The sequence below is a fragment of the Crinia signifera genome, chromosome 4, assembly GCF_055691185.1.
Source record: "Crinia signifera chromosome 4, ASM5569118v1, whole genome shotgun sequence".
NCBI classification, from domain to species: Eukaryota; Metazoa; Chordata; class Amphibia; order Anura; family Myobatrachidae; genus Crinia; species Crinia signifera.
The window spans coordinates 208,010,402-208,036,014 of record NC_139220.1 but is presented as its reverse complement, the minus strand read 5'-3'; the positions used below and the strand labels follow the sequence as shown (position 1 = coordinate 208,036,014).

The 25,613-nt window shown below is 44.9% G+C and overlaps 1 protein-coding gene and 1 long non-coding RNA gene across 2 annotated transcripts in view; one reads left to right on the top strand and one right to left on the bottom strand.

The window, feature by feature from the left end:
- The window catches only part of CSPG4 (chondroitin sulfate proteoglycan 4), a 114,336-nt gene that overhangs the window by 77,046 nt on the left and 11,677 nt on the right, over window positions 1-25,613 (bottom strand). The window lies entirely within an intron of this gene.
- The window catches only part of LOC146074916 (uncharacterized), a 49,603-nt gene continuing 29,964 nt past the window's right edge, over window positions 5,975-25,613 (top strand). The window contains exons 1-2 of the long non-coding RNA XR_014473477.1: window positions 5,975-6,029; window positions 10,756-10,982. This is a non-coding gene — a long non-coding RNA (uncharacterized LOC146074916). The remainder of the gene's footprint in view (window positions 6,030-10,755; window positions 10,983-25,613) is intronic.

Here is a 25,613-nt window from a genome sequence, read left to right as displayed (position 1 = left end):
GAAAGATATGCTTCCAATGTGTTTGAGGGCTGTGTGTGACTTGCAGGTAGTGAAATCATGGTTTTCACTTAATAGGCTGCAGCATTGCTTATTACATTCAGGTGTATGTGTTTGACTAGTAATCAGCATTAATTAGCAGACCCAGGCGTCCGCTCTCATGCGGTATCTCTAGGGGTGGTCAGGAGCACTCTTTGGCCTGTTTTTGGGACAAAATGCACGGTGCGTTCGCCGATCGAGGCGGTTGTGGCACCGTGCATTTTGTGTGCACATCCCCCGTGTACGCCCATGTTTATGCCCAGTTTTCCTCATTAATCCGGACGCTCCCATAAAAACGCCCACATGCCGCCCACAGCGACCGTGCTCTTGCGGACAGTTTTTTTCGCACAGAGAGACCCGTCCGTGAGCGGTGTGAGGTCGCCGCACATGTGCATTGCGAAAGATACGCATGCGCAAATGGGAAAAAAAAGCCTGATCCGCCCATATACGGTCCCACCGTACCAAACAGAATAAACCCCACAGTGTCTTGTGGGATGGCCATAGGAGTGTTGTGTGCATGTACTGTAGCTAAAGCTTTGTGTGATTGTAAGTCATGCTTATGATGCCTGTTTCTGACAGATCTCTTTTGTCTAGCATGGGGATGGTTCAAGTACTAGAGAAGTGAACATACTGTATGTTATTGCTGCAGAAGGTGCCAGATGATAAAAGAAAACTTCTGCAGGCATCACAGATCCGAGTGATGTGTCTGAAGATGCAGCATTGGAATGATGGTGGAACGCATTGCCCATATGAGTAAGTCTAAGCATACTCAAAATGTCTGACAGCATTTCTTCATCATGCCCTGGAAGATGGCACTCCTAAAAAAGGTAAGAAATATGCCTATGTTTTCAGGAAAGCTGCCCAGTGTGTTTCTTTCTTGCCCCCAAACAGCTACACCTGAAATCAGGCTTAAGAGACCCTGCATGTAATCAGTGGCGGAGCTTGTGTGTTGTGGCCCAAGGTGCAAAAATATAATTTGGACCCCCTCCCCCCAACCCAAGTTCCCAATGTTCACAACAGCAGTGGGTGATAGGGAGAGGCAGAGGGTTAGAGGGAGAGAAAGGCAGAGTGTGACAGTAAAAAACAGTGGGTGACAGGAAGAGGGTGACGATGCAGGACATGTTCTGCACATGTCCTGAACAAGTACTGTGCATAAGCAGTCCACCAACCATTAGGGGTGCATACAACTAAATCAGGCTCAGTGTTCCTCAACTGCATATTTTCATACATTATCTGCATGCGTTTCTGTTTCATAGTTGTTACAGTACCTGTTCATTTGCATTTGACATTTGTCAATGGAAGTTTGGATACAATGGCCTGCACTTAATATTCCTGATTTAGTTTGCCTTGCTCACCTTCCCTGTATAATGTGCTTGTTAATGGGATGATTTACCTGGTTTGTATTGCACTGATCATTTTATTCTGGGAGTGCAGAGAAAATATACAGTACAGAGGGCCGGTCTGACCATTACGCTGGATAAGTGGCCGAGAAGGGCACCACCGATAGAATCAGGGTATTTACGATCTGGCACCACATGGCCAGTGCTCCCCGCATGCTGTAACCAGGCTCAGGGAGCTGCCATCAGAATACCTCAAGGTGATGTTCTGCAGCAGCTCCACAGGTACTGGTGTATCCCTGCTCTGCACAGTTGAGGGGGGGTAGTTTTACAGTATTGGGAGAGAGCACACGCGCATATGTGTGTGTGTGTGTGTGGGGGGATTTTAACGTGCTGGCACAGATCAAACTGCGCACTGTCCGGGCACCCACTTGAGAGATCTGACTGTCCCGGACCTCTATCTTCTTTTAGTCCTCCCTGTGGGCAGCGGATCCCCATGTTTAATGGTGCCAGAGCTGTGTGCATCTTCTGGGGGGGGGGGGTGCTATTTGCCCCTAGTTGTGTGCCCCTTCTGTGGGGAGCTGGGTGCTGTGTTCCCCTGCTGTGGGAAGGGGAGGGGTTGCTGTGTGCCCCTGCTGTAGGGGTGCCGTGTGACCCTGCTGTAGAGAGGGGGGGGGGGGGGGTGGAGGGGGGGGGGTTGTGCCCCTGCTGTAGGGTGGAGGGGGGTGCTATTTGCCCCTAGTTGTGTGCCCCTTCTGTGGGGAGCTGGGTGCTGTGTTCCCCTGCTGTGGGAAGGGGAGGGGTTGCTGTGTGCCCCTGCTGTAGAGAGGGGGGGAGGGTGCTGTGTGCCCCCTCTATAGAGAGGGGGGTGTTGTGAGCCCCTGCTGTAAGAACGGGGTGATGTGGGGGAGGATTGCCCCTGCGGTTGGGGACAGTGTGCTGCACCATCCCCCGCTGGTGGCTGACAAGTGGAAGTGGTGAAAGGATGGTCGAGAAAACAGTACAAAGAACACAGGGTATGGTAGGGGTAAATGGGTAAGTGCCATGATCATGGGATGAAAGGGGTAACAATGTAAAGTGTACAGGGAGAAAGAGGTTTAACAATGGCAGGGGGGGTAACACTGTATGGAGCTCATTGTGTCGGATGGGACCAGTTCTGGGAGCATGGTTGGCGATATAGGTAGCACTGCAGGTACTCAGGGTAACAAGAGTGATTGGGGTAAGTGTCAGGAGCATGGGATGATAGGGATAACACTGCCAGGATACAGGGGGCTAAATCAGGTTGGATCGCTTTACAGAAAAAAAAGGAGAGAATAAATGCCCCTTGCAAAATTTCAAATGAATTGTGAATGCTTCGCTTATCACCATGCATTTGCCATTGCCAGGACATCGAAGACTTTACTATCTATAGAAATCTCAGTTGGCCATATTTTGTATGTGGCTATTATTTATTTATATCTTGATTGTTCTAACTAATTCCCGTAGGAATTATCCCAGTGTTAGCCCTTCCCAATACCACGTCCTGCTTTCCATAATAAAATTAATTCTCAACATGTGTAATACTTTTTGTGGTCTTGTCCTGGTTGGGGGTCCCGCCTCTTGGTTTGTGGCACTTCCTCTCTGAGCATAGACTGGAACTTTAACGCCATTGTTAATGTAGCCTAATGTAACCCCAGAGTTCAAATGATGTAAAGGTAAGGTGTAACACAAGTTATAACGGGACAATATTACCAACAAAATTACATTAAAATACATTACAGTTGGATAATAAGCAATTGTTAATAAAAGATGAAATTTGTAAGGTTGAATAATGAGTAACTCACAATTCTGATACAGAGCAATGGAGAACAGCCTAATTCGGGTCCAGATGCAAAAAAATAAAAATCACGTAGATTACCAATGTTATGTAATTTGTGCATGCATTGGACCCGTACCACACACGGTCAGTGTCCAATGCATGAGAAAATTACCTAACATCTAGATTCTTGAGCACTTGGGCAAAGTATGGCTGCAGATTTCAAGTGATTGGCAGTCTGCAGACATTTGGGGAGGGGGCATGTTTCCTCCATTTTATGGGAGTGATAAAGGTCATGGTCTCGGGCTACTGACGGAGCATTCCTGGCCTCTTGGAATTAGCTCAAGCAGCCGACCTGCATGACCTCATGGGTCACTCAGCCCTCAAATGATAAAGTGGAGAATGATAAACTAACAGCCAATCAGCTCCTTTCATTTTTTAACACAACCTGTATCATGCCAGTTAGGAGCTGGTTGGCCCCTAACTGCCATGATACAGAAGCTTAATACAATAGGGCAGTTGTATTAAGCCTTGACAAGAGATAAATGCAAGGGTGATAAGGAGAGATAAACGTCCAGCCAATCACCTCCTAACTGACTTTTTTCAAACACAGCCTGTAACATGGCAGTTAGCAGGTGATTGGCTGGATGTTTATCTCTACTTATCACCCTTGGATTTATCTCTTGTTAAGGCTTAATACATCTGCCCACATGTCCTCTTTTGCAGCACTGGACCACACATACAATGCAGGAGGCTTCTACTTATACAGCACACAATAGATGGGATGTACTAACCTTGCGGTGTACATCCTGCCACACATTGCACCCATACTAATCAGTTTGTGAGCTGGGAGTCTGATCGGATCCCTCACACATTGCGATGCAGTAAGAAGAAACCCATAGGCTACTGTGGTGTAATGCCAGCTACAACTAGCATTACCCTCAGCGTTGGCGCTTTGGTATTGGCGCTTTAATACCAGGCTCCCGACTTTTACATGAGCCACCCGCAACCCCGCAAACCTTCCCAGCCCTCCTATTTTTTAAGGTGCTTCTTTGAAAGTTGGTGGGGCATGCAGGGAAGATGTCAGACCCAGCCAGGTTGTGGTTATCGGTGTCTGAGCTTCCGTGCATGCTGTCAGAGAAGCAGCGTCAGGGGAATATCTGGAGGAGCAGAGAGCGGGCAGCCAGAACTTTCCTTCCCTGAGTCTCACACTGAGTGGGCTCCACACATCGGCCCTGCACTCCCTGGTCCTCTGTGTCTTTACTCACTAATGTACACAGTACATTAAAATATACTTAGAAGTTGACACTGCGCTAAAACAAGGGGGAAGCAGCTCAATAAAAAATTTTTTTAGCAATAAGGTGGGTGATGAGCGCTAAAAGAATAGACAAGAGGATAGTATAGATAAAAGGTAAGAAAAAACACCTGAAAAAAATAAAATTGGTTAAATGAAATGTAAACAGCTCTTTTGAAAAGTTGCTAAAAGGCCGGCCGTCTCTCAGCCGGGGACCAGCATAGAAGGCAGCTGGTGTGGAAACTGACAGACCTGCCAGCTGGGAGCTCAGAGGAGAGGCTGGGGGAGGAGCTAACCGTTCCCAGGTGACGTCACCCGACAGACGGAGACGGAGACGGAGAATACGGCGTTCAAACATCCAGCCGCAGAGACTCCAATCTCCCACCCGCTCCCCGGGCTTAGAGGTAGGGTTAGCATAGCAGCCCCCACGGACCTTTCAGCAACTTTTCAAAAGAGCTGTTTACATTTCATTTAACCAATTTTATTTTTTCAGGTGTTTTTTCTTACCTTTTATCTATACTATCCTCTTGTCTATTCTTTTAGCGCTCATCACCCACCTTATTATTAAAATATACTTGTTTTTTGTTGTTGTGGCTTTTAGTACATTCCGGCCACTGGAGGGCAGTAATGAGCTGCCTGGAGGAGCAGCAGCAGGAAGGGTCCCGACTTCCGCCGGCACCAAGGAGAGCAGGAGGAAAGCACCGTCCTGGGAGCAGGTAAGTGAGGCTACCCCAGCCCCTGGAGCCCGCACTGACTCCCCTGGAGCTGCGGCCATCACCACATCTCTAACCGCCCCCCCCCCCCCCCCCCCCGCCCGGAGGCAGATGCGGTCGCATCTCCCACCACCAAACCTGGGGCGCTCCGGTGCCTTGCAACGGCACTGATTACAGGACTCAACCCTGAGTGGCAATAAATAGGTGGAGCTAGACACGCCCTTTGGGCAGAGCATGAAACCCCCGATCAACTAGAAGGCCGCATTCTACTAGCATCAGGTATCTCCCGAAACTTGTTTTCAAAAGTGGACAAGTACATTTAACACATTTGTAAAACTAGGTTTTTGCCGCATTTCTGCTTTAGTATGTCTAATATCTAAGGTTTATTGAAAATATGAAAGAGAAAATATATAACACATAATTTCCCTAGAGAGCAGAAAAATCTGGTATATACAAATGGGCCTCATTCAGCTGCAAACTAGCTCTGAAAGGGTATATGGTAGTTTAGCTCATACAAACCAATGGATGTTACATATATATACAGACCTATAATAGAACAAATAGTATTTTGATGAAAGCAATAGTCTTTTGATGAAATCATACCTTATATAGATCTACAAAGTGATGTGATAAACTGATTATGAGACCTGCCGCTGATAAAAACTCCTTTTTTTTGCATGTAATTCATAGCAAATATTCTATACTCCCAAATGGCAGCCTCATTGCATGCAGGGACCAATAATAGAGAGTGTAGGAGGATAAAGGTATAAGATGTGATGGCTGTGTAATAGGCCCAGCAGACGATGCGATCAGGAAAGAAGTAGCAGTATCAGAGGAGAGAGAGAGAGAGAGAAGTGAGGATAATTCTGTCATCTTTCCAGAAGCTGTATGAAAATAATGCAGAATTCATTGAGGCTCATGTTTTAGTGTTCCCTCCCTCCCTCCCTCCCCACTCCCGCTCACATCCACTCTCTGATTCCCACTCTCCTTCCATTTCTAGCAGCCCCCCTCTATCACTGCTTCCATTAATCTACCTCTTTCTCACACATCATTTCTCCCCAGTAAAATGCATACAATAACACATTATTCCCTAGCGAGCCTCTGATTAATGTTCTGGGGTATTTTTAGCTGGGAAATACAATATGGGAAAAGGTTAGAGATGCAGCGATGAAGGGAGTAAGGAGACTAGGGGGAGTGCAAGGGGTGAGGTAGAAAAAATGAGTGGATACAGAAGGAAGATGCTTAGTCAGTCATTGGCAGTGTGCTGCAGCTCCCTCATCCTGTTCTCCCCCCCTTCCTCACACACACACACTTTCTCATTCCCAAAGTATTCCCTCACTGCCTTCTTAGTGATTCTGTGCCTAATTAAATAGAAGGATAATTCATTCTCGCCACAAGGCTTCCCAAGGGAAAGGGGGAGATGCTGTTGGGGATGTAATGGCAGAGAATGGGGTGGAGAGAACAGAGATATTGGAATGAGAAATTCTGAGGACATGTCACTTGGTGGGGTGTTGTCTAAAAGCCTCTGCTGTCAGTACATACATATAGCCCACATACCACAAACTGCACATTATGCACATAACTGCTTCTAATTAACAACACACAAAGACATTCTTGTTACTATCCTATCCCAAAATGTATTTGTAGTGCTGTTTTTTAGGGGAAATGAGCTTAAGCACTGTTGCTGAAACATAGAATTTGACGGCAGATAAGAACCACTTGGCCCATCTAGTCTGCCCCTTTTTTAAACATGTTACCTCAAACCATATTTGATCCTTATTTTTCTGTAAGGATATCAATATGCCTATCTCAAGCATGTTTAAATTGTTCTACTGTAGTTGCCTCTACCACCTCTGATGGGAGGCTATTCCACTTATCTACTACTCTTTCTGTGAAGTAATTCTTCCTCAAATATTCCCGGAATCTTCCTCCCTCTAGTTTCAGTGCATGTCCTCGTGTTCTGCTGCTCCTCTTCCTGTGAAGAATGTCTCCCACCTGTACCTTGTTAAAACCCTTGATATATCTGAAAGTTTCTATCCTGTCCCCCTTTCCCTTCTCTGCTCTAATGTATACATATTAAGCTCTTTTAGTCTTTCCTGGTATGTTTTGTGAGGTACAGTAGGCCATGCACCATTTTAGTTGCCCTTCTTTGTACAGTCTCTAATATATTTATATCCTTCTGGAGATATGGCCTCCAGAACTGAACACAGTACTCTAAATGAGGTTGTACCAATGACCTATACAGTGGCATTATTACTTTCTTTCTACTGCTGATACATCTCCCTATGCAACCAAGCATCTGACATCTCTTCCTCAGTAGTTTCCATTATAGTGCCATTTATACTATATTTAGTCTTTGGATTTTTGAGACCCAAGTGCATAATTTTGCATTTCTTGGCATTAAACTGTAGTTGCCATGCTCTTGACCATTCCTCTAATCTACCTAGATCATCAATCATTTGTTTTACCCCACCTGGTGTGTCTACCCTGTTGCATACCTTTGTTTCATTTGCAAAAAAGCTAATTTTTCCCTCAATCCATTTGCAATATCACCATTAAAGATATTAAAAAGCACTGGTCCAAGTACAGATCCCTGGTGTACTCCACTTGTAACCTTTCCCTCCTTTGACTGTACTCTGTTTACTACAACTCTCTGTTTTCTGTCCTGCAACCAAGATCTTATCCATTCAACCATCTGAGAATCCAATACCAAGCTTTCAAGTTTATTTAACAGTCTGCGATGTGGGACAGTGTCAAAAGCCTTACTAAAGTCTAGATAAGCTACATCTACAGCCCCACCTTGATCTATTACTTTAGTCACCCAGTGAAAAAAGTCAATAAGATTTGTTTGACATGATCTTACCCCAGTAAACCCATGCTGTAAGTTGCTGGTTTTGAGATACTCTACAACTTTTAAGAGTGTTTCCATCAATTTACCTACTACTGATGTAAGGCTCACTGGTCGATAGTTGCTTACCTCTTCCTTGCTTCCACTTTTGTGCACTGGGACTACATTTGCTGTTTTCCAGTCCTCTGGTATTACTCCAGTACCTAGTCACTGATGGAATAATTCTGTTAATGGTTTTTACCAGCTACCCTTTTAGTATCCTTGGATGTATCCCATCTGACACTATTGATTTATCCACTTTCAATTTTGAGAGTTCTGCTAGGACTTTCTCCTCTGTAAATGTACTTGTTTCTCCCTCTGGAAGTCTTTTAAAAAAAATGATCTAGCCTAGCACATATGGGAGATGCAGCCAAATTCTCAAAAAACGTCAGGTTTCGTGTTGGTGGCCTCATTTACCCTTTCGTACATCCTGTCCTAGATGTTACAAGTTTGCCTATGGATTCGGAGCTCTTCTTGGTGATGGCTATCAAAAACTATACTATCTAGATGGTCATTCGTTTTTTTTGTGATTTACTCATCGATGGCTGAGTGCTGCACAGACCTTGACCTTCAGACCAGCACCGCTAATTTCTTACATCTCAAAATGGGGTTCTGCAAACAATGGTGTAACTTCAGTGCCAACCCTTCAATGGAAAAACCATTTGCCATCAGCTATAGACCATCAATGGTACAAACTATTAATGGTCAATGGCCATCCCTAACTCCTTGAAGGAGTGCATACTAAAGTAGCCAGCAAATTGTCCAGACAAGGCCATTAACAATGTTTCTAGACTGTAATCTGATTACTATGCCTTATGCTTTCATAGAATAGTAGATACAGACATGACAATCCACACAACTACTTCTGCATGTTGGAGACCACTTGCAGTATCTTTCTTTGGATCCTCTTTTTGTATTGCATGTGTGGATATCTGACATAGGATTCATATCATGATACTAATGCCCCTTAGTAACCGTGGCTTCCACCTGGCTCGGAAACAACACACGAGCACAGATTTAAAAAGCTGTCCATTATCGTGATCTTCACCAAGAACTGCTCAAGGTGGTACAATTATTTAACTTTTTTATATTAAAAATAATATGCTGGTTGCAATTATACCAAATAAGTGATGTATTTTATAAAAGCAGTGAAAACACAAGAAAAAAAGTGAGAAACAAAATGGGGAGTACTTTCATGCAGTTGTTCAAAGCATTAGATTAGTGAGCTAGGATTGTGCATATATGTATAGTTTTAATGGAGTAAGGTATTTCAACCATCTGCACAGTTATTAGGTAAATTATCGCATCTTATTCACACTTCTGTCCATTCATTATATCTGGCAATAAAAGTGCACAATGGGGCTAATTCAGATGTGGTCAGGACAGAGTAGCTATGGAGATGTAGATGGATGAGTTTATTATGCCTCCTGCTGCACAGGGATCTAAGTTGAATCCTAGGATGAAGCATTGGATCAATACAACACCATCAGACGGCTTGCAACACCCATGGGGAAACGCATGCCTTCTGTTGCAAATCCGCGTAAGGAAACAATGGTCCAACAATGGAGATCCTCACCTCTTCCCTCCCTCTAAGCAGCAGTAACATGCCTCTGTGTTCATAAAAGTTGGCCATCGCTGCAACCTCCCGCCCACAAACAGCATCAGATGCGTGCTGTACTGCATCCGGTGTCGCAGGACCCATTTGCACACATGCAAAACGAGTCATGCACATGCGTAAAGTACCAAACATCGGTACTTTGTACATCAGGTCGGAGATACCATAATGTTACAGTTTTTGCACACATTGTCGAAGCAGTGCAAGAGTGTATATCTTTGTGTCCTCTTGTGTTGTGTTGATTAACCCTAAATATACCAGAATTATGAGATACTGGATGGAAACGTCTATAATAGGGGAATTTAAGCACCATTTGGATTTTTATAACTTGAATACATCTTATACTGTAGTTTTGTAACAACCTTGTCAAAATCCTTTCATCTGCTGTGAAAGGAGTGTAACAGCTGTGCACACTATTAGGATACATTAAGGTTAAATGTACATATACAGTATGAAGTAGAATTTCACGAAATAATGCCTTACCCTATACTTATGTATCCATTATCCACTCATTTGCATTTAAACATATGCAGATATTTTAGAGAATCAATTGGTATAACCTTGTGTGGTAGAATTGCTTTACCATATTAAATGAATATATATTGTACACAGTGTAACAGAAATGCTTGCTAATGAGGATTTGCTGTACCACTGCCAGTTTATAAAACAGATATATACAGATTATTAAGGAGCTACAGTATAAGGCACTATGGGGCTAATTCAGAGTTGTCTGCAATCATCTCTGATGTTTCGTGGAGCGCTCTGGACCTGTTCTGCACGTGTGCAAATCAGGTCCCGGCATCATCAGACACAGTGCCCCCTAACCCACAGCTTGTCCCTTTGTTGATTGGCTAAAAGGTAGACCAGTCAAAGTCAGTGGCCTATTACCATGGTAGTTGGCACCAATTAGCAGACAGGCATGGATGTAACAAAACTCACATATGTAGAGAAGAACTATATGTATACAACACATAACTGTTCTATGTTCTTATGGGTTGGGTTTGCATTTTTTCCAACCGCTGGGATGCTACAGGTAAGGGACAGAGAATACCTTCACATTTTTTTTCTTTATTTTTAGGTTGGCTCGAAAAGCATGGTGCTGGTTATGCTGGTGAAGGGGGACCGCATATATTTTTTTCATACTTTTTCACACAAAGAAGCTCAACATAGATTCCACTAATGTGTGAATGCTTCCCGAAATGCTCTCAGGAAGGACTTTCCAATCCAGGCAAAAACATGACTATAACATGCACACTATAAAACATGACTGAACAAAACTGCATACACCATTGTACCCCCATGGAGGTGAGTGGCACCGGCGGCGGCCGCAACTCCCCCCCCCTCCGGTTTGACTAGGCAGTGGCCGCCGCATCATCCGATCCCCCTCCCTACCCCTGGAGTTACTTAGCTTCGATCGCCGCATCACCCGACACCCCCCGCCCCCCCCCCCCCCCCCCCGGAAATGACGCGGTGGCCTGGGTCCAAGGTGAAGTGTAAATGGGATCTGACCTGTGTTGGAACATTGAGGATAATTCAGACCTGATCGGGCACCAGCAATATTGCTGCAGCCAGCCTTCAGGTTGAAGCTGCCTCGCCAGAGTGAAATTCCACCTTGTGAATGAATGTGTTTGCTGTGCGGATAGATGTGTACGGCTGCTGATCTATTCAAATATGTTCCAAACCATTCGTAAACCACTCACATTGAATGATTTTTCCACCGGGCACCAGTCATCACAGGCTTGGAGTAGCCAGAGACTTTTACTCTGCGGTGTGATGAAAACGGGCATATACAGCCCGCTGCTAATGTCACACACCTTTCTTCTGAAATGCTTCGGCACGTCTGCATTTTCCCTGTTTTTCTGAAACACCTAGCGTTTTTCTTGGTACTCCCATGAAATGGCCGGTTACCACCCACATGCCTACTTTCTGTCAATCACCTTGTGTATGGGCAGTGATTAAAAAAGTAGCAGGCTTTCATCCCAGGGCTGTCTCGCACATGCGTACTATAGGCCATACACATGCACAGTCTATCGATAATCGGCCACCATATGAATTTGTGGCCATGCGATAATTTCTGAATTAACCAAAATGTCCAGACTGGGATTTTGGGTAAGAGTGGTTGCAAGTAAATCTACTCAAAGGGCCTTATTCAGATCTGAGCTCAGTACAAGTTTGTTTGAAAAATGGGCAAAACCATGTGCACTGCAGGTGGGGCAGATGTAACATGTATAGAGAGAGTTAGATTTGTGTGAGTTATTTTGTTTCTGTGCAGGGTAAATACTGGCTGCATTATTTTTACACTGCAATTTAGATTTCAGTTTCAGCACACCCCAACCAAATTTAACTCTCTCTATACATGTTACATCTGCCCCACCTGCAGTGCACATGGTTTTGCCCATTTTCCAAACAAATTTGTACTGAGCTCAGATCTGAATAAGGCCCAAAATGCAGCAGGAAAACCCAACTAAGTAATAGAAGAGCCTGCACAACTGTTTGTTCCTCTGGCAGTGCAAATGGGTTTTCTCAGCAAAATATTGTGCGCCTTGGCGAAATTTGTTCTTTATTTTAAATATTCCCATTGTGTATAGTAATTTTGGGGACTACATTAAAAAAATGCACATTTTGCATGCCGCCATAATTTGCTCAGATTGAGTTCAGTGGAGTGATAAGATACTGTAAATGCATGTTTTAAAAATTCTTAGACAATATTTATTAAATATAGGGGTTCATTTATCATTAAGCACATATGTAATGTAATCTGGGCATGATATTAGTGCAGCATGGACGGTGTAATAATTAGTAATGGACTGATGTGAATGTTCTGTAAAGCGCTGGAATATGTGTGCGCTATACAAATAACTGATAATAAATAAATAATATAGCACTGCAATAATCAATTATATTGGGCTGGGTTTGAACTGACCCACAGGGGTACAGAGGTAACCCCAGTGGGCCCCACTGTTTTGGGGCCCACCTCTTTCTGTTGGGATCAGGTTCCAGACTGTGCTTTCAATTCTACATTATGAATATGTTACGTTATACTGTACTTCAGAGTAGAGATGAGCGGGTGCAGATCTTTGAGATCCGAACATCCGATTGTGCCCAGAGTACAGGGGCTGTGTACAGGGGCTGTGTCCAGTGTCCAGGGGCAGTGTCCAGGGGCTGTGTCCAGGGTGACGGGCTGTGTCCAGGGGCAGTGTCCAGTGTGACGGCTGTGTCCAGTGTACAGGAGTGGTGTCCAGAGGCTGTGTCCATTGTCCAGGGGCTGTGTCCAGTGTCCAGGGGCAGTGTCCAGTGTGACGGCTGTGTCCAGTGTCCAGGAGCTGTGTCCAGGGGCTGTGTCCATTGTCCAGGGGCTGTGTCCAGTGTCCAGGGGCAGTGTCCAGTGTAACTACTGTGTCCAGCGTACAGGAGCTGTGTCCAGGGGCGGTGTCCAGAGGCTGTGTCCATTGTCCAGGGGCTGTGCCCAGGGTGACGGGCTGTGTCCAGTGTACAGGGGCAGTGTTCAGTGTGATGGCTGTGTCCAGTGTACAGGAGCTGTGTCCAGGGGTGGTGTCCAGAGGCGGTGTCCATTGTCCAGGGGCTGTGTCCAGGGGCAGTGTCCAGTGTAAAGTAAGAGAAATAAATAAAAACACATTTTTGGAGAATGATGGAGGAGGAAATAGTGGAAGATCAGCAACCTGATAGAAGTAATGAAGCTGCTACCACCAGTCATGACAATGATTGGTTTGTTAAACTGTGCATGTCCTGTATACAACATAAGGGTGTGTGGGAGGGCCCAAGAACAATTTCATCTTGCACCTCTTTGTATTTTTTGCTCTTTGGAGCATTTCTCTTTTTTTGGGGTAGTTTATTAAACTGCCACCCTGTCTGCTCCTACAGTGCTGCTCTGCTTCCAAGATGTGCCAGGTTGGAAGTGTAAGGTCCACATGTATGTGATGCCCACTGCTGTCGCTTAGCTTAGTCATCCAGCTACCTCGGTATAACCTTTTGGCCCAACTACAGTCAATGAAAACAATTTTGTAAGCTGTGAAGTGATCAAAATTGACTAGAAATGAGTGGAAACTAATGTTGTGGTCAATAATACTTTAGGGGCAAAACAGGCCCAAATTCTGGTATTTTTAGCATTTTTTCATAAAAATCCAGATCCAAAACCAAAACCCGCAAGGGTGGTTTTGCCAAAACCAATCCAGATCCAAAACACGAAGGGAGATCCAGATCCACAACCAAAACCCGAAAAAGTGGCCGCCGCACATCTCTAATTCAGAGGACTGTGGTGTATTCCCTACAGTGCATTGCTGTTATAAATCTGGTACATTCTCAAGCATGCATACCAGTATTTACTAAATAGATTTATTAAGGGGCCCAGACCATGCGCTCTCTAAAGGTTTGCCACACCCCCTCTGGAGACTGGCTAAACCCCTGAATGTGGACCCTACAGCTGCATTCCTCCGGTGGACCCTTCATGCCCCAGTCTGACACTGTATTGGGCTAATGTAACAATGAGGACCCACAAGAGCTTGTCTTATGAACCTCTGAGCATGCACGATGAATGTGAGTGTGTGTGTATATGTGGTAGGGAATATAGATTGTAAGCTCCACTGGGGCAGGGACTGATGGGAATATTCAGATATTTCTCTGTATAGCGCTGTGGAATATGTGAGCTCTATATATTAATAACTGGTAACAAAAAATAAATAATGCACAGCGGCCATATCAGTGTAAGGTACTCTCTGCTTTCTATCTTTGTCATAGCCCATAGGCTACAACTGCCTTTTGCAATCTTCAGACTGCGATAGACTCCAGAAATTGATAAATCTCACAGCATCGTATCCCCCATAGAAACTTAGATAGATATCTGCTGTGGTCCCTCGGTAATACATCATGGTGATAAATCTCACAGCATCGTATCCCCCATAGAAACTTAGATAGATATCTGCTGTGGTCCCTCGGTAATACATCATGGTGATACTACATATTTGTTGCTAAATAGGTGACATGCAGAGATAAAATGAGTGACTGATCATAGTTTTTGCATGCTGTACTAAATATAGATTGCATACCGATGACATAATAGACTATATAAAATGTTACTGTTGTTTTTTTGGGGGTTATGGCATAAGTGATAGATTGACTCTAGATCGACAGTCATTAGGTCAAGCACTAATGGCCGACAGTGGTTAGGTGGACACCTTTAAATGGTCGACATATTTAAGGTCAACATTGACAGAATGTCGACACAGGCAGAATACTGACATGGTCGACACTGGAAAGGTTGACACAATTTGTTCATGTTTTTTGTTGTCTATGTTGACACATGTTGACATTGACATCGTATAAGTGTACCACGTCCCTAGACATATAATTGGAAAGAGTGGACTATTGTCTGCACCTGAGTTTAAGTCTCCCTCTTCCCAGGACTTCATAAGATCACATATGATCAGGGCCGGCGCCACCACTAGGCAGCTCTAGGCATTTGCCTAGGGCGCCGGCACCTGGAGGGCGGCAGTTCGCCCCTCACCCCCAACGAACTGTGTAAAAAAATTGCTGCCCCGGCATCCCTGCAGTGCTGGGGCGGTCAGGGGTGTCCGTGCCGTAGGGGTACCTGCGGCGCCGTCATGTGCATAAAGCTGGCTGCGGCCGGCGGGGTCCCTGTAGTGAATAGCAAATAACTAGCGCTATGTGCGCGGCGGTGCGGGAAGCGCTAGTTATTTGCTATTCACTACAGGGACCCCGCCGGCCGCAGCCAGCTTTATACACATGACGGCGCCGCAGGCAGGGCCGGATTATAATGGAGGCACAAGGGGTCAGTGCCCCTGGGCCCCCCTCTAGCTAGGGGCCCCCTGTGGTTGGCATGTATTTTAAAAAAAAAAATTATTATAATTTTTTTTTTAGCTAAAGGTTTTGTGCATGGGAGTGGGGTAGTGCTGCAGCTTCACCTATCTGCCAATGTGACCATGATTAATGGTGCTGAGCATTGGGAGCCAAGTGTGCAAGTGTGCAGTGCATTACTGGGAGTTGACTAAGTCCCATGACACTTTGCACCAGAGGGCAGAGGCTGAGATGTTTGTGCTGAGCTCTGATTGGTGGAGCTCATTACATGCTTCTCAGGCCCATGGATAACAGCAGCAGCAGCCTAGTCATGGGAGGGTTTTTAATCAGAGGCAGCACTGGGACTGTGAGGTCTCCTACAGAGTAAGGTGCAGAGGGACAGACACAGGCTTTTCATGTGGTATGTATGTATGTATGTATGTATGTATATATATATATATATATATATATATATATATATATATATATATATATATATATCCCCTGAAGTTACCCATTGACCAAGTTTATACTGCCTTTACTCTGTGTTTTGACAGTGTAATATTCCCCCATGCAGTTTGCGGCCAGTAGTGACAAGTGCAAGGGGGCCCCCCTGTCTAAAGTTCCCCGGGCCCCCCGAAGGCTTAATCTGGCACTGGCCGCAGGTACCCCTACGGCACGGACACCCCTGACCGCCCCAGCACTGCAGGGACGCCGGGGCAGCAATTTTTTTACACAGGTACCACCCCCCCTCCCTCCCCCCGGCACCGGGGCGCCCCCACCCCGACTCGCCTGGGGCGCTCCGGTGCCTGCATATGATCACATTATTTAAAAGTACTCTCATCTTTTAAACAACTTTTGCCACACCTCCCAACTGTCCCGCTTTCCGCACAGTTTTGGGGACGGTCCCGCATCCCATCTGGCGGCGGCATTGTCCCGTAGTGGGGGGCAGTTTGGAGTCCCCCCCTGTCATCTGGTGAATAGACGCTGTGCGCATTCGTCTATTCCCGCAGCAGGGAGTTTGGGGGCTGACCAGCAGCTTACATTGGTGAAAATGGGCCTGTGGCCTCATGGGAATCATGCAATTTGCCACTAAGCCACGCCCCCTCATTTCGAGGCTCGCAGCTGTCCCATGTTGGCTATCTAAAAGTTGGGAGGTATGGTATTGCTGAGTCTATGGGTGGCAAAATAGAAGAGATACAACACTTTTAATGTTATTTTCCCCATATTCTGTTGAACATTTCTGTAGTATAGAGCCACAGGGGATTGGTAGGTAATTACATAATCAATTCCCTCTTTCCACTGACTCTGAGTGACATGGGTAAGTCCCCATCCCATTTACCTTCCATTCAGTGCTGATAATGTGTAATGCTTGCAGTGTAGATGGTTAAAGACTGCAAATGAGGAATTTAATTGCAAACTTTAGTAAATGAAGAGACTTTGTACCCCAGTCACCCAGATTTATAGACTTGAAAGTTACATATGTTGCTACTGAAAGAGCTGTTAATTCTATTGGTGTCCCAGTCCCTACTGTGATGCCAACCTTACTAATTAAAGTCATGTAAGTCATTTGCCTATACATCTTCAGTTTGTCATTCTGTCTTAGCAATACATTTGGATGATTGTAATCTTGGCAGCCTGATACATCAGTAATATTTTTTGTTATTACATATATCAATTTTGTTGTGTGCAAAGCTTTATATTACTTTGTAGTACAACTAAAAGTGTAAGGAACAGACAAATACAATAGGGAGTATCCAGTCACTGTATATTAAACTGAATATAAACTTTAGTGTTTTTGTTATTTTTCCCAATGATTCACTGATGTTTTTATCAGATTAGATAAAAAACAACACATTTCATTGCAAATACACACAGATTCAGTGAAACCTAGGTGTTATTGCCTGCTTTCTGAGATATTGATTTGCCTTAGGCAGGCAAAACAAAATCCCTGATAAACTGCAGCACACACCGCCTTATCAGGGCTAATCCGATGACCATATGACCATAATACCCGCTGTCAGCAATCGCAGGTAATAGGATACCCCTGTATAGCTTTTGAATAGTAAAAATGGCTATGGGCTCTGTGCCTGTAAAGGTATCCAATCCCATCTTTATCTCTTTTAAATACTTATGCTTCATCAAATCAAATCTCATTTTTAAACTACTCCAGAAGTTATGGTACCACAGTGTATTCTCCATAATTAGCAAGAAATTCCACCACCCAACAATGCCCCTCAGCATCTAATACCACTTGCGCCCCGGCAGTTGTTCCCTTTTACACCAGTGTCCCCCGGCATTATGCTGAGCAGGCAATGCCGGCTAAGGCAGGCCCTGAGCCGGCACTAGGAGATTACATCATCTCCAAGCACCAGGAAACCAATCAGCCAGGAATCCCACAATGCCGACTGACATGCTGGGGGCAAGCCCAACACCCGGGAAAGCTGCTGGGCTGCCCCCAGCATATGTGCACCCTAGATTCATTCTGTGAGGTGAATGCGGCATACCTCCTCCCAGCCTCCACTGCTGTCTGCATAGTACTGCAGACAGCCGTAGAGGCTGTACACTGCCCCTGCCCAAACTCCGGACTGACCACAGGATGCTGCAGTCCGGAGGTATGGGCTCCCCTATTGGTGGAAATTGGTCCCCGGGTTACCTATTTTCATGTCCCCTGACTCTGGGGATGCCCCATGTCCGACCCTAAGCATTTGCCAGGTCAGACACCTGGAGAACAGGACATGGGTTTTTGTTTTTTTTACCCCATTTACACCAAGCCCCGGCCCGAAGTGGAGCGGCAATAACCCGGGTTCAGGCTCTGATGTAAAAGGGGTATAAGAGTCAGTGACATGCGGTGAAGTTAGTGGTTGGTGAGGCACTGATTTGGTGGAGCCAGCGCCAACGGGCTTTCTGGGGAACGGTGGGTCCGGGTTGCTTCTGACACATTGGGGGAAATATACTAAAGGAAATTTGTAAAAAAAAATAGGTTTATTTGTATCCAGAAATACACTTATTTTTGACATTTACTATCCCGAAAATACAGCAATTTGTATTCGTATTGATAGCACATCAATACGAATACGAATTGCCGTATTTTCGGTATAGTAAATGTCAAAAAGGAGTGTATTTCTAGATACAAATACACCTATTTTTTTACAAATTTCCTTTAGTAAATTTCCCTATTATGCCACACACCATAATTACAATGGAAGTGGGTGAAAGGTAGAGGTGACAGAGAGAAGCAATGGGTGACTGTCAGTGCCTTATATTGAGAGGGTGACGGACAGAAGCAGTATGTGAATGGCAGTTTATGACAGGGAGGAAGTAGAGGGATGGAGCAGTAGGGAGAGGAGAGTGGAGGAGCAGAGATCACAGACCCTCCTCTCCCTCCAGCTGGACTGAAACTAAGCTTAGATCAGGCAGCAGATGAGCCTAAATTACTCATTGTAGATATTGAAGGTCTGGCCTCTAGCGGATTGGAGCAGGCTGGGAGGCAGCAGCATATATGATAGCAATGAGTCACAACATGCCACCTGCATACCGCCAGTCTCCATTGCATTCCCCACCCGCTGTTTCCCCACCCCGATGTTTCCCCACATGCCCACTGTGCATCCCCAGTCTCCCTGACATTCCCCATTGCCTTGCTTCCCCACATGCCCCAGTCTCCCTGACATTCCAAATCATCCTGCTTCCTTACATGCCCCTGTATACGATCAGCGTTTCCCAGGGGCGGATTGCCCCCCTCCCCGGGAAACCGAGCCATATCCTGGCGGGCCGGTGCAGATTTCCCCCTGGCTGGGCCGCCGACAGTTGTACCAGGGCCGGTGCTAGTGGCGTCATAGTTGTACCAGGGCCGGTGCTAGTGGCGTCATCCTGCGGGGAATATATGCGGCGGTCATATTTGTTTTGGGCTGTGCTTTCCTTCTTTGAGACGAGGATGCGGCCGCTGGTTCAGTGACATTGGTCGGAAGACGCCCCTGGCGTTTCCTGGCATTCCCCAAGAAAGTGTGCAGAAAACATACTGTATGTAGAGGTGGCAGTGCAGAGATAACAGCTGATACAGCCCTGTTGCTGGTGGTTTGCCGGGGTGTCAGCACCACTTGGGCTGCACCGCGGGATCACTGTAGACTGCATGGCATGGGATCACTTCTGCATTGCTGTCTCCTGGCGACCCCTGTGCTGTGTTGCTCCTGGTTGCTGTGCACACAGCAGGAATCCTGCTCTGCACACTTTATATGTTTATACAGCGCTGAGCTCCCCCCCCCCCCCCCCCCATGCTGCTACTGGGGGAAAAGAGCTGACAGCTCTCCCTGCCTCTGACCCAAGGCAGCCGGAGCAGGGGAGTAGTTCGGTGGCGGGCTGCGGGCGGCCGAGTCCTGTGGCATGGTGCACACATTACCTGCCGCTACCACCCCCATGATTATTACAGCTGCAGCCCCGGCGGCGGCCGGTAGTGGCAACGGCAGTAGCGGTACTCGCTGCTGTTGCCCGCTGCTCCTGCCAGTGCCACTGCAGCGGCTGCCCCAACTCCAACCAGCGCCGCTGCCTGCCCCCTGGTTAAATGTAATCAGTGTGTGTGTGGGGATACGGGAGCCGACACTGACACTACGCAGCTCAGGGACAACAGGGACAGGCTGTCAGTGAGTGACAGCCTGCTCCACTGTCCTATCACATTTGTCTCAGTGACAGGGGAGTGCATCCCTGTCACTGAGGCAGAGGAGTAGATGCCGCTTCCCCATACAATTTCAATGGGCTTCTCAGCCTATGTTCTCCCTGCGGATTATCCTCGCCCCCCCTGCCCGACAGTCTTCAATTGTCAGCGGGAGGCACAGTTCCCGCTGCCGCCCAGCCTCCCACAGCCTCCCACAGTGTACCACCTCATAACTATTTAAAAAAAAAAATCAAATAAGATATTTATAACACAGCCACTCAGCCCCAACCCCACCCCTTTGTCATATCAGCGACCTGGCTTATTGCTCTGGATGCTAATCATCAGAAATTCCGGGTTGTTTACGTGACGGACCCGGGTCCAAATCCTGGGTGTGACCCCCGAATTTTGCACTGTAAAAGGGGTATTAGATGCATAGCGGTACGAAAGCAGATTTTGTTCTGCACATTGGCATTTGCACTTTGTAATCTACAGCGCCTAATGTTGAAGGACAAAAAAATTGTAAACGTTTGTGCATTGTATATTTGCCAAATGTTCAGTACTGTTCCTTTTATTCTGAATGTAATTATTATTCTTAGTAAATGTAATTTCCACTCAATCTATTCTTATTCTCTGGGCTTTATAATTAAATGTTTAGGGAACTGGATTCATTTTAATGCAAAAAGTACACTGCAACCATGTTCATTAACCTATCATTACTGGCACAGCAATAAACAAAGGTCGCTCTGATCTGTACCGCAACTTGCTTTAGTGCATCTGCCAGCAGTGAAGTGTCCCTGGGAATTATTTTCAAATGTAGGTAATAATAGCTGCAGTATGGGGGCAATTTGAAATTGAACCAAAAAGTTGTCTATTTGCATATACACCAATATATAGCATATACTACTTTCAGGGAGCTTATAGCTGGTAATAGAATTTTGCAAAGCGCCCTATATATAGGGGTGTGTCATGCTCCACCCAAAGGGCGTGTCTAGTTTAATTTATGGAGAGATTGTGAACATGGCACCTAGAAGCGTGGGTGTGTACTGCTACATCTGAGAGGAATCTTTTAAAATGACTTATATACAAATGTAGATGAGCCTCAAAGCAGTTAGTAAGAGCTAATGTACTTGCTAAAGTGCTGGGAAATGGTGCTGATGATTCAATGTAAATGTATCTATCTATCTATCTATCTATCTATCTATCTATCTATCTATCTATCTATCTCTCATTCCTTTTTTCTCCAAAAGTAACAGTGTAATGTGGGCTAGGTGAAATGAGGGAGATTGCTAGACTAATGAGGGAGAGAGGAAGATTGATGCTATTTCAGGGAGTCTCCTGCAGAATGCAGGAGAGTAGGCAGCTTCTATATAGAATATAGCTACACACTTATATTGCTATATCTGTATGTGCAACCTTACAGAGTAATGTAATTTAATGATGCAACCGGAACGTATATGTGTCACTCATTAACAAGTGAAAAGCAACAAATCAGCCCCATCTTGTTTAGGTGCAGAATTTATGTTTGTCAATGAGCATATTTCAAAGATAACTGCAACCCATAATAAGACACATCTCATAGGGGGGAGTGCTTAACACATCCTTCTTGTACTAGACATGTAATGATCCACCCCTACAAGTATACACATAGGGGGTTATTCAAGTTCACTCTTTCTGCCAAAATCCTTCTTAGATGGACAAAACCATGTGCACTGCAGGGGGGCAGATGTAAAATGTGCAGAGAGAATTAGATTTGGGTGAGTTATTTTGTTTCTGTGCAGGGTAAATACTGGCTGCTTTATTTTTACACTGCAATATACTGTAGATCTCACTTTGAAGTAAAACCCCTCCCAAATCTAATTCTCTCTGCACAAGTAACATCTGCCCCACCTGCAGTGCACATGGTTTTGTCCATCTAAGAAGGATTTAGTCAGAAAGAGTGAACTAGAATAAGGCCCATTGTGTATGGCTCATAAATTATATTGCTTTAAGAGGTGAAAATTGGGCCTGATTCAGATTCTGCTCCTCCTTCAGTACTTTCTGCATGTGCAGAACTGGTACTGCATCGTCTGGCGTAGAAGCTACTGACATTCTGCCGCTGTTTGAGGGTAGAGAGGGGGTGGTGATGGCCTCCATTTTTGCTATAACCTTGGACGGAGCACTGGATCACTCATGCATGCAAAAGGCATGTACTTGTACCAGACGCCTCCTGCTGCACTACCATATATGTGCATCACAGCTGTTTCCAAAGGCGTAACTACCATAGGTGCAAGGGGTGCAGCTGCTATGGGGCCCAGAGCTGAAGGGGGCCCATCTTTCCTGTCTAAGTAATATGTTTTACATACATTTATCACCATCAGTTGCTAAATAGGGGGCCCTTCCAAACTTTTGCTATGGGGCCCACGAATATGTAGTTACGCCCCTGGCTGTTTCCATGTAAGCAGCAGAACTGCACACTCCAACCATGTTGGCATCAGGCCCATTTACCTAGCACAAATCCAACTATAACTAATACTCTAGGACAGTGGTTCCCAAACTGTGCGCCGTGGCTCCCTGGGGTGCCTCGGGACACATGCAGGGGTGCCATGGGTTGGTAGTCCAGGACCAACTCAAATTATTAATGGTTAATTATTTATAAGCAAAACCAGTGCTGGTGGCTGCCAATCATAAAATGTGTACAAATAGAAGCAATTCCTGCCCTTTTTCAAACATACCTGACCCTAAGAATCGCATATAAATCCAATCTAATTAAAATAAATTTGGCCTAGGGGTGCAGCGAAAAAAATTCTTATACTCTAGGGTGCCGTGATTAAAAAAAGATTGGGAACCCCTGCTCTAGGACTACATGTCTTCTAGAAGCCCAGAAGTGCTGGTATATTAATTAGTGACTGACTCATTCTGAACCAACCACACATGCTGCTTATAGACTAGTTTAATGTGGAAATAATTTAGGATAATAGAAATGATGATGACTTTTTATAAATTAGTCAGAATTCTGAAAGGATTGAAGGAGCTATTAATTAGAATCAGTTATTTGCCCATGATAGGAACTGAGGAACAGTGTAGCTCTGGGGTGTAGTCACAGGGTGTGTAATTGATGTTCAAAAAACAAATTTCCTCCCCCCCTCCCCAGACAAACCTTTCAAAGGAGTGTTTCTTGCTGAAAGGAACATTTAATGTCAGACGTGTGGCGCAGCGTCACACAAACACAGACCCCTCTGTCTGCCGTACTCACTCCCAGACACACCCAGATGGAAAAAGTGATCCTGCAGCAGGGCTAGGGATTCAGTGTGGCCTGTCCCCCTCCCCTCTATACACCTCGTACAACTGCCTGTCAGTGAGAGGTTATGAATGAGCAGACCTAGAACCTGTTGAAGTCACCAGGTCATTACTCCCCATGCACTGACCTCTTAAACAATAAAACATGTTACTGTCATGGGGTTAAATTGCTGCTACTTGGCACATAGGATTCTAGCCGCTAAAAATGTCACTGACATTGGGTTAAGTTTAGTAACTGAAATACTGAGAGCTATGATATATGACAGGGCTTTTCAACACCCGTCTTTGGTGGCCACGTAGAAGTCTACTACATTGAGACAGTTGTAGTTTTAAAATTGGAGCACAACCAATTTAGTACTTATTGCATAGTTTGCAGTTAGTAACTGCTTCTGGGGCATATTCACTATACATGGGGTAATGATTTTTCGAACTTTTATTGCCACTTTCCCAATAGAAGCCTGTCCCTGCGATGTGGAGACCCCTACTGAGTACATGGGTCTCCTGACTTTTTGCCAATCCCCCATTTTTGATCACAACATTATCCCCCAAAATGGTTAATATACTTTGCATTCCACAGCTTGGCCCCTGGAACAATAGTAGCTAAAACCACTATCAGATGCCATTAGCCATTGTAGCCTAAAGTATTGGCAACACATCACAACATTTACAAGTAGAGGATACATTATTCACACACGCATAGTCATCAGATTACACATGTGCAATAGCACGGCCGTGTCCTGAGCCTGAAAATGTACCAGTCCCAGCGATGGGCCCCTATTAGAGCGAGAGGACTGTTACTATAGATTGCTCTCTCTGAAAAGTGTAGTCTGTAACGTAAAAAAACACCTTTCCCTATCTAGGTAAATTTGCCATTTTTGCAGCTTCTAAAATGAGAACCAATTTTAGGATTGAAAACGGACCACAGTAGATATCTCCATTATCTTCTGAGGTTCCCTGTATACACATTACATACAATACATTCCAGTGCTCTCACTTGTTGTCTTGTTGGCTTGAGAAAGGGGCTGAGCCCCGAAACATTGCCTGATGTCATATTGAATCCAGTTTTGGTTTCACCTATTTACCGTCTCTGAGTGCTACCTATCCTGGGTTTCTACATACACGCACTTTGGTGCGGTGAGGAAGGCACCAGGGCACTATTCTGATTACACAGCAGCAAGGAGTGCAGGTCCCCACGGATACTAGGATACTAAATATATATATATATATATATATATATATATATATATATATATATATATATATATATATATATATATATATATATATATATAGGACAAAGATGTACCGGCACTCTTCCTTAAGGATGCAGATACTTGAGGTGCCTTTCCGTTTCTCAAGGAAAAATGTAACCACAGATAGGTAGATGGCACTCTCAAGATTTGTACAATTTCTGCGCGGCGGCAGCAATGAAGAAATAAATGAATCAACACAAGCCTGTGTTGATTCATTTATTTCTTCATTGCTGCCGCCGCGCAGAAATTGTACAAATCTTGAGAGTGCCATCTACCTATCTGTGGTTATATATATATATATATATATTGTGACAAGGAATCACATACATACACATGGATAAGATGAAGTCTTGATCTTTATTTTGTAGCAGGTACACAGCATACCAGTTAATTAGCATAAGCAAGAATGGTTACAACATTGCAGCATACAGATGTCACAGCATAGTACAAACTCTTCAGAAAGATCTAGTGGTCCATACCGTAGCCTACACCCCAGCCTATCACTTGGCCAACTATTCCACCTTCAAGAGTAATGACTCTCTGCCTTGGAAACACTTGTATTAGGAAGCCACAGGTACTGCTAATCAGCCCAACTTTGATTACATTACTTTCATGTGAAAAGATGCTGTACCTGCCACTCTCTCTCACTCTACATATATAGAAAAAATTAAGTCTTAAATACCAATGAAGGATATACGGTTAAGAATCCCTTATCCAAATATCCACTATCCAAATTATTCCAATAAACCATAGTTTCCAATATGTACTTTTTTTGTGCTAAAAACCTACTGGGTACATCTGTACCTGGCACAACTGGGGACTTGATATGTAACTGGCACTAAATATGTGCAAGAAAATGATTGCATGATATTCAAATTCAGTACCTGAGATTGTAAACAAGCTTTGTTTCAGGTTCTAAAACCTTGTTTCATGCACAAATAAAATATT